Source organism: Rattus norvegicus, chromosome 2 (genome assembly GCF_036323735.1).
Source record: "Rattus norvegicus strain BN/NHsdMcwi chromosome 2, GRCr8, whole genome shotgun sequence".
NCBI classification, from domain to species: Eukaryota; Metazoa; Chordata; class Mammalia; order Rodentia; family Muridae; genus Rattus; species Rattus norvegicus.
In genome coordinates this window covers 101,460,963-101,470,567 of record NC_086020.1, presented here as the reverse complement: position 1 = coordinate 101,470,567, position 9,605 = coordinate 101,460,963, and the positions used below count along the sequence as shown (strand labels likewise).

Genomic DNA, 9,605 nt, shown 5'->3' with positions numbered 1-9,605 from the left:
CTTAAAACAGAAAAAGATTGGTTCAAATGAAATTATTTTACATGGATGGACAAAGCAGCCCACAGAAGAAAAGGGTAAAAGAAGGAAATCACACTGAAAGGTCACAGAAGCCTCTAAGGAAACAAAGGATATTGATGCTGTCAATGATTATGCACCATAATGACATGTTTAATTCCACAGGAAGTATATACCACACTCAATCAATATAGGACTATGAAAACAGTTTCAAACTGGCCATGAGACTTCCACTCCACTGGCTACTTTTGACAGGATCAGAGTGCAATGGAGTATGCTAGTAGACAATGATTATTAATGGTTTTACCCAGAACTGGCCTCTCTATACCATATCAACCCTGCAGGCAAGATACACTTACTAGTGCAATAGTGGCATGACCATTATGCAATGTAATGGTTTGAATACTTGGGTACAGGAAGTGGCACTGTTAAGTACTGTGTGGCCTTGTTGGAGAAAATGTATCATTGTATAGGTGGGCTTTGAGGACTCTGATGCCTAGGCTCTACCCAGGGAGGAAGAAAGCTTCCTCCTGATTGCTTGTAGTGAGCAGTCTCCTCCTGGTTGCATTTGGATGAAGATGTAGAATTCTTAACTCCTCCAGCACTACATTTCCCTGGATACTGCCATACTTCTTGCCATAACACAATGAACTGATATTCTAAAACTGTAAGACAACCTTAATTATATGTTTTCCATTATATGAATTGACTTGGTCATGGTGTTTTGTTTTGTTTTGTTTTTATTTTTGTTTGTTTTTTGCAGTGAAAGCCTAAGACAGAAGTTGGTACCAGAGACTGTGGTGTTTCTGTGATAGATCTGACCATGTTTTTGTTTAAAGGAATGTAGATTTGGGGATTTAGGATTAGGACAATAGTGGAACATGTTAAGTGGGGCCTAATGGGCCACACTAGTAGACTCATGGTAGACATTTATATTGGTGATTTGAATTAAGGGGGGGGGGTTGGCTTAGACATTTCAGAAAAGTATTTTATTAGGTTGCATAGAGATCATTATTATGTGATAATTTGGTAAGGAATGTGGCTGTAAGAGCTACAACTCCCTGCATAGAGATAATCATGTCCAGAACTACCTGTGGTTCATAAGCCATTTGCAATTCTGATGTGCTTGAAGTGCCAATTTCTAAGTCCCACGTTTCATCAGCACTTAACCCAACCATGCCATCATAGTTATCCTCAGGCCTTCCTCTTCTCTTGTAAGTCATTAGATCTCTTCTTTTGTGTGATAGTGGTGTGGAAGATTCCATACCTCTGCTGCCATCCTGTCCACCTCAACTTGCGGAAGATGAAGGAGGCTTATATAATCACAATCTCTTCTACAAGGAGGAAAGGAATGCCCACTCTGACCAGGAGGTAATCTGTGAAAAACCCCTCTTTCCAAGACGGAGAATCCCACTAGCCATCCTCAGTGATCATCAAACATCATTGTAAAACAACCATAATCATTGGTTTCATCATAAAAGTTGGGATCATGAGGTCCTACATGTCATTTGATGGGAAAATTAGATATAAGGTCATGGATGATCTTTATGCATTCTACAATCCTGTCATGGTTCCTCCACAATTTTGTGAGTAGAATAAGAGCAGCAGCAATCCTAGAAAAGCTTAATTGCTATCTTAGCGTTTTCTTGACTTCTTTGACTCTTTTAACACCAATAATTCCTCTGTCAGACTTTGAAGAACCAACAGTCTCAACTCAGAGTCAAAGTCACTTCTTTTATAATGTTGTAATTCACACAGTATCAGATACAAATGGAAACTGGCTGATTGCAGTGGGCGATGGCAACTGCACGCCCTCTTCCAATATAGAGATTTTCTTCAGAGTTTCTCTAATTGTCTCAATATCAACACTGATACTGAGTATGCACTTGAGGCCACTGTTGTCTGACAGTGAAACACTGGCATTGGAGTCAATAAAGACACCCTTAGTATTCGTGCCTCCTTTTGTAGTTATTGCTCCAGCATTATTGCTTTGAAGCAAAATTCACAATTCAACCATCTCATCACAATTTCTAGATCTTTTAAAGATTTGTTCCACCTCCAAATCTTCTGCAGGGCATTATCAAATTCATCATTGACTTCATTGTTGGGGACAGTTTCATCTGGCTGTGCTGTCTCCATCTTTTTAATTAAGTGGATCCACCAATTGTGAGAATTGGCAGTTACCACCTGACTGCACTATCTCTATGAGGTCACTCCTATGCTTCTCTATTATAGGGACCATCCTGATCAAGCATAGTAAGCTTGGAAAGGAAAAATAAAATTGTATGATTCTAATAATAAAGGATACCTCCTATATTAGAATATAGCTAAATCCTGTGTTCAAGGATAATAAATTAAATTAAGGGAGTAGTGACCTGGGAGGGGGTGTTCCCACCCAGCTAAGCTCATTGTTGATTTGTGCGTATTTGAATGAGGAATAGTCATATGATTTTAGGTGATATTATTATTGATTATTGTTTTTTATTTAGACCTTTAATTTGGAATTAACTACAACCCAGAAATAAAGGACATACCCATAATCTAGATCTTGAGGCAGAGAGGCCAGGGAAAGCTTAGTCCTAGGCATGGTGGAGACAAAGGTAAAAAGATTTTTGAGTTCAAGGCCAGCCTGGTACAGAGCAAGTTCCAACTAGAGAAAAGCTTAGGGTCAGGAATGGTGGTATATCTCTTCAATCCCAGAACTCAGGAGACAATGGCATGGGAATTTTTGAGTTCAAAGTCAGTCTACAGAACAAGTTCCTTAAGAGCCAAGCTTAGACAGTAAATGAAAATAGAAAGCTGATAAAGGTGTAATAGAACAAGGGGCACATGTTCCAGCCCCAGCAAGCAACAGAGCTCGGCATCTTTCTCCACATGGCTATAATCAAGAATAGAAAGACTTCCTGAGCAAATGGTACTGGCTAGCTGCAGCTAAGAAATTAAGGATGATTAAAAAGAGACCAGAATCATTGAGATGGAATCTTCTAGCTAGTATTTTTTGAAAGCACAAAAAAAATTGTTTCAGAGTTAGACCTGAACTAGTAATGGAACTTAGTGCTGTTTAAGAATCATTCACATAATACTAGCTTTGAAGGCATGAAGGGGTCATGGAGAGTAGCTGAGGGTTGGCACTATTAGAGGTTATGAAAGGTCACTGGTGATGGTACAGCCTCAGTCACAATTGGCAGCCCAGGACTACAGGTTTCATGCAAGGATTTGAAGGATGACACAATGAAGAGAGTCTAAGAAAGGCTATTGGTAAACCCTAGTTGCAGCAAGAAGATTCAGCATATTGGAGATACCAGTACCATGGGATAGCCACCAAGATCAGCAGCAGCTGTGGAGTGGATTCAACCAGACCCTAGAGTGTTACAGAAGGCAGAGCTGGAGAACTGACCAAGCCATTTGGAGGAGCCCAGAAGGTCATATGTGGATGCCAGACATTGAAATATGAAACTGTGAATTTGAAGTTGCCTTGACATCTTCAAGATATAAGACATGCCAGAGTCACGGAATACCTGTGGTGGAAAGCTGGTAACAGAGTGGAACTAGCACAAAAGAAAGAATTGTGTTTCAGTCAACAAAATTGAAAGGAGTTGGACATCAAACATGGAGATGCAGAGTTTAGAGTTTTCCCAACTGTTTTTTGGTTTTCCTTTTGTCTAGTATTTCCTCATTACAACATTTTGGAATGGTAATGTATTTCCTGTGATGTTAGAAGTATATTATCTTTTTATTATTAGGTTATTATTATTAGCTTTTATATTAGCTTTTTGATTTTAACTTAATTGGTAATTCCAATTAATAGATGGCATGAATCTCAGAAGAGACTTGAACTTTGTACTTTTAACATTGTTGCAATTGTTATAGACTTTGGAGACTTTTGAAGCTGGGCTAAATGTATTTTGCATTTATGATATAACTAGGTATGGCTCCCATAGATTCATGGGTTTGAACAAGTTTATGGGGGATAGGGAGGGGAATGTGGTGGTTTGAATGCTTAGTATAAGGAGAGACACTATTAGGAGGTGTGGGCTTATTGGAGGAGATGTTCTGCTTGTTGGAGGAAGTGTGTTATTGCATACTTATTCTTCAAAGTTGCCTATCCATCCAGTGAAGTGGAAAGCCTTCTTCTGGATGCCATGAATCATGATGTAGAAATCACAGCATCTTTAACATTGTATCTATTTGAAAGCTGTCATACTTCTCACCTTTATGATAATAGACTGAAAATCTGGAATTGTAAATTAGCCACAATTAAATGCTTAGGTTTACGAGAGTTGTCTTGGTCATGTTTTTCTTCAGAGCAATGAACTAAGCTAACTAAGACATGGTATGTAACCAGCTTCTCATTAGACTTAAAGCCTCCATCATTGTAGGAAGCTTTTGTGCCCCGTAGTATAATGCTCCTAAAAAGTTCATGCCTAGCAGGTCATAGGCCCTGAGGTAGAATATGCTTTTGTAATTCTGATAAAGAATTATACATAAACATGCCCTCTAACCATTAATGGTTTTACCTATAGATTTGGGTGACTCTGAACCTTACTCACAGAAGCATCTTTTGGCAGTTGGCAGAAGTCAATAGAAGGATTCAAACAAAATAAAGGAAAATCTAAACAAAACCAAAAACCAAGCAACAATAACAACAAAACTAAACAAACCCCAAAACTGACCAAAGTAGTAAAATGAACAAACATGTTCTCATGTCACAAGGGTATAGGATCATAGAAGAAAAGTAATAGAGCTTATATAATACTATTTACTTGTATATATATATATATTATATATATTATTTGTGTATTGCTTATATGAAATTCTCAAGAATAAAACATTAAATAAATCAAAAAGTAAAAAGGAATCTCCTTCAATCCAAATTTAGTGGTTTATATATGGAATCTAAGATGCTTCAGAAATTGAGGTGTTACCATGAGTTTGAGGTCATTGTGGACAAAGGACTGTTGTTCTGTCCCACTATAAAATTTTTAAAAAGCTGAGGATATAGCCCAATGGCAAAAGTATCACACACAAGATCATATATTCAATTTTCAGTACTTCAAAAGATAAAGAATATTAATTCATGTTATTAATGAAAGTACCATATGGTAGAAAAATTTGAAAAGACTTGCTAGATGGTCCTTTACCAGTGAGGATACCTAAAGTGAAAATGAGTATATTAAAAGTTTTGAAACATGTTAACAATTACAAAACTAACAATTTAGGAAGACAAATATAACAGAAATGAACCCTTTGCTTCCCACATTGATTTTCATCATGTTTCTTTAACAACAACTGATATTTTAATTAATACAGAAATTATTGTCATAAGTAGGGCATACGAAGTAGCAGGAACCCACAGTTTAGAGGATTTGGAATTTTTACAGAGTTTTGTGGGTTTAGATAAGCCTTTTATTTACATTTTACAGAGATTTGGAACTTTGAGAGAGATGTTGAATGTTTAAAGGAGACAACTTTTAAATTCAACTTTTAAGGTCTATGGCACTTTTAAAAGTGGAAATGCTTATGAAGTGATACTATTTTTAACATAATATCTTGGGGATAAATAAAAGGAAAGAGTCTTAGCTGAATAATAATGTATTTTTGTGTTGACAGAAGTTAAATATGCTGCATAGTTTTATGGCAACTTGATACAAGGAAAGTAACTTAAGAAAAGGAAACCTCAGTTGAGAAAAATGACTCCATTGTATTGGCCTATGGACAAATCTTTGTGCATTTTATTGATTAACAACTGACAAGAAAAGAGCTAGCATATTGTAGGTTTGCTGTTGGTCCTGGGTATTATAGGAAAGCAGGATGGGCAAGCCATGAGAAATAAGCCAGTAAGGAATGTCCCATTGTGATTTCTGTTTAAATTTCTGTTTCCTATTCTTGGCCGGAGTTTGTCCTGAGTTTTGTCAATGATAGACTGAGATGAATAAGTTGTGGCACAGGAGCAGCAGGTCCCTTGTGTCTGAGACACCGCCGGAACCTGAAGGGACCGACCAGATAAACAGTTCTCTGCACCCAAATCCTGTGGGAGGGAGAGCTAAACCTTCAGAGAGGCAGACATGCCTGGGAAACCAGAAGAGACTACACTCTGCCCACATTACTGATTCCAGAGGAAAACACCAAATGCCATCCAGAACCCTGGTGCACGGAAGCTCCAGGAAAGGGCAGCGCAGATCTTCCTGGTTGCTGCCCCCGTGGAGAGCTCATAAGCAACACCCCACGAGCAAACTTGAGCCTCGGGACCACAGGTAAGACAAACCTTCCTGCTCCAAGCGACCTGCCTGGTGAACTCAAGACACAAGCCCACAGGAACAGCTGAAGACCTGTAGATAGGAAAAACTACACGCCCGAAAGCCAAACACTCTGTTCCCATAACTGGCTGAAAGAAAACAGGAGAACAGGTCTACAGCACTTCTGACGCACAGGCTCATAGGACAGTCAAGCCACTCTCAGAAATAGCAGAACAAAGTAACACTAGAGATAATCTGATGGCGAGAGGCAAGCACAGGAACCCAAGCAACAGAAACCAAGACTACATGGCATCATCAGAGTCCAATTCTCCCGCCAAAGCAGACAGGATGTCCAAACACACCAGAAAAACAAGATCTAGATTCAAAATCATATTTGATCATGATGCTGTAGGACTGCAAGAAAGACATGAAGAAATCCCTTAGAGAAACACAGGAAAACATAAATAAACAAGTAGAAGCCTACAGAGAGGAATCACAAAAATCCCTGAAAGAATTCCAGGATAACACAGTCAAACAGTTGAAGGAATTAAAAATGTAAATAGAAGCAATCAAGAAAGAACACATTGAAACAACCCTGGATATAGAAAACCAAAAGAAGAGACAAGGAGCCATAGATTCAAGCATCAACAACAGAATACAAGAGATGGAAGAGAGAATCTAAGGAGCAGAAGATTCCATAGAAATCATCGCCTCAACTGTCAAAGATAATGTAAAGAGGAAAAAGCTACTGGTCCAAAACATACAGGAAATCCAGGACTAAATGAGAAGATCAAACCTAAGGATAATAGGTATAGAGGAGAGTGAAGACTCCCAGCTCAAAGACGAGTAAATATCTTCAACAAAATCATAGAAGACAACTTCCCTAACCTAAAGAAAGAGATACCCATAAGCATACAAGAAGCATACAGAACTCCAAATAGTTTGGACCAGGAAAAAAACTCCTCCTGTCACATAATAGTCAAAACACCAAATGCACAAAATAAAGAAAGAATATTAAAAGCAGTAAGGGAAAAGGTGAAGTAACATATAAAGGCAGACCTATCAGAATCACACCAGACTTTTCGTCAGAGACTATGAAAGCCAGAAGATCCAGGACAGATGTCATAAAGACCCTAAGAGAACACAAATGCCAGCCCAGGTTACTGTATCCTGCAAAACTCAATTAACATAGATGGAGAAACCAAGATATTCTATGACAAAACCAAATTTACACAATATCTTTCTACAAATCCAGTACTAGAAAGGATAAAAAATGGTAAAGCCCAACATAAGGAGGCAAGCTACACCCTAGAAGAAGCAAGAAACTAATCGTCTTGGAAACAAAACAAAGAAAAGAAAAGCACACAAACATAACCTCACATCCAAATATGAATGTAACAGGAAGCAATAATCACTATTCCTTAATATCTCTCAACATCAATGGTCTCAACTCCCCAATAAAAAGACATAGATTAACAATCTGTATTCGCAACGAGGACCCTGCATTCTATTGCCTACAGGAAACACACCTCAGAGACAAAGACAGTCACTACCTCAGAGAGAAAGGCTGAAAAACAACTTTCCAAGCAAATGATCGGAAAAAGCAAGCTGGAGTAGCCATTCTAGTATCGAATAAAATCAATTTTCAACTAAAAGTCATCAAAGAAAAGACACCAAGATGAACTCTCAATTCTAAATATCTATGCTCCAAATACAAGGGCACCTACATACATAAAGGAAACCTTACTAAAGCTCAAAACACACATTGCAACTCACACAATAATAGTAGGAGATTTCAACACCCCACTCTCATCAATGGACAGATCATGGAAACAGAAATTAAAGAGAGACCTAGACAGACTAAGAGAAGTCATGAACCAGATGGACTTAACAGATATTTATAGAATATTCTACCCTAAAGCAAAAGAATATAACTTCTTCTCAGCTCCTCATGGTACTTTCTCCAAAATTGACCATATAATTGGTTAAAAAATGAGCCTCAACAGGTACAGAAAGATAGAAATAATCCCATGCGTGCTATCAGACCACCACGGCCTAAAGCTGGTCTTCAATAACAATAAGGGAAGAATGCCCACATATACGTGGAAATTGAACAATGCTCTACTCAATGATAACCTGGTCCAGGAAGAAATAAAGAAAGAAATTAAAAACTTTTTAGAATTTAATGAAAATGAAGGTACAACATACCCAAACTTATGGGACACAATGAAAGCTGTGCTAAGAGGAAAACTCATAGCACTGAGTGCCTGCAGAAAGAAACAGGAAAGAGCATATGTCACCAGCTTTACACTACACCTAAAAGCTCTAGAACAAAAAGAAGCAAATACACCCAGGAGAAGTAGAAGGCAGGAAATAATCAAACTCAGAGCTGAAATCAACCAAGTAGAAACAAAAAGGACCATAGAAAGAATCAACAGAACCAAAAGTTGGTTCTTTGAGAAAATCAACAAGATAGATAAACCCTTAGCCAGACTAACGAGAGGACACAGAGAGTGCATCCAAATTAACAAAATCAGAAATGAAAAGGGAGACATAACTACAGATTCAGAGGAAATTCAAAAAATCATCAGATCTTACTATAAAAACCTATATTCAACGAAACTTGAAAATCTTCAGGAAATGGACAATTTCTTAGACAGATACCAGGTATCGAAGTTAAATCAGGAACAGATAAACCAGTAAAACAACCCCATAACTCCTAAGGAAATAGAAGCAGTCATTAAAGGTCTCCCAACCAAAAAGAGCCCAGGTCCAGACGGGTTTAGTGCAGAATTCTATCAGACCTTCATAGAAGACCTCATACCAATATTATCCAAACTATTCCACAAAATTGAAACAGATGGATCACTACCGAATACCTTCTACGAAGCCACAATTACTCTTATACCTAAACCACACAAAGACCCAACAAAGAAAGAGAACTTCAGACCAATTTCCCTTATGAATATCGACGCAAAAATACTCAATAAAATTCTGGCGAACCGAATCCAAGAGCACATCAAAACAATCATCCATCATGATCAAGTAGGCTTCATCCCAGGCATGCAGGAATGGTTTAATATATGGAAAACCACCAACGTGATCCATTATATAAACAAACTGAAAGAACAAAACCACATGATCATTTCATTAGATGCTGAGAAAGCATTTGACAAAATTCAACACCCCTTCATGATAAAAGTCCTGGAAAGAATTGGAATTCAAGGCCCATACCTAAACATAGTAAAAGCCATATACAGCAAACCAGTTGCTAACATTAAACTAAATGGAGAGAAACTTGAAGCAACCCCACTAAAATCAGGGACTAGACAAGGCTGCTCACGCTCTCCCTAC

At 38.0% G+C, this 9,605-nt stretch overlaps 1 pseudogene; it reads right to left on the bottom strand.

The window, feature by feature from the left end:
- Positions 1-1,438: 1,438 nt before the first annotated feature.
- On the bottom strand, positions 1,439-2,154 carry Hnrnpk-ps3 (heterogeneous nuclear ribonucleoprotein K, pseudogene 3; annotated as a pseudogene).
- Positions 2,155-9,605: the final 7,451 nt, after the last annotated feature.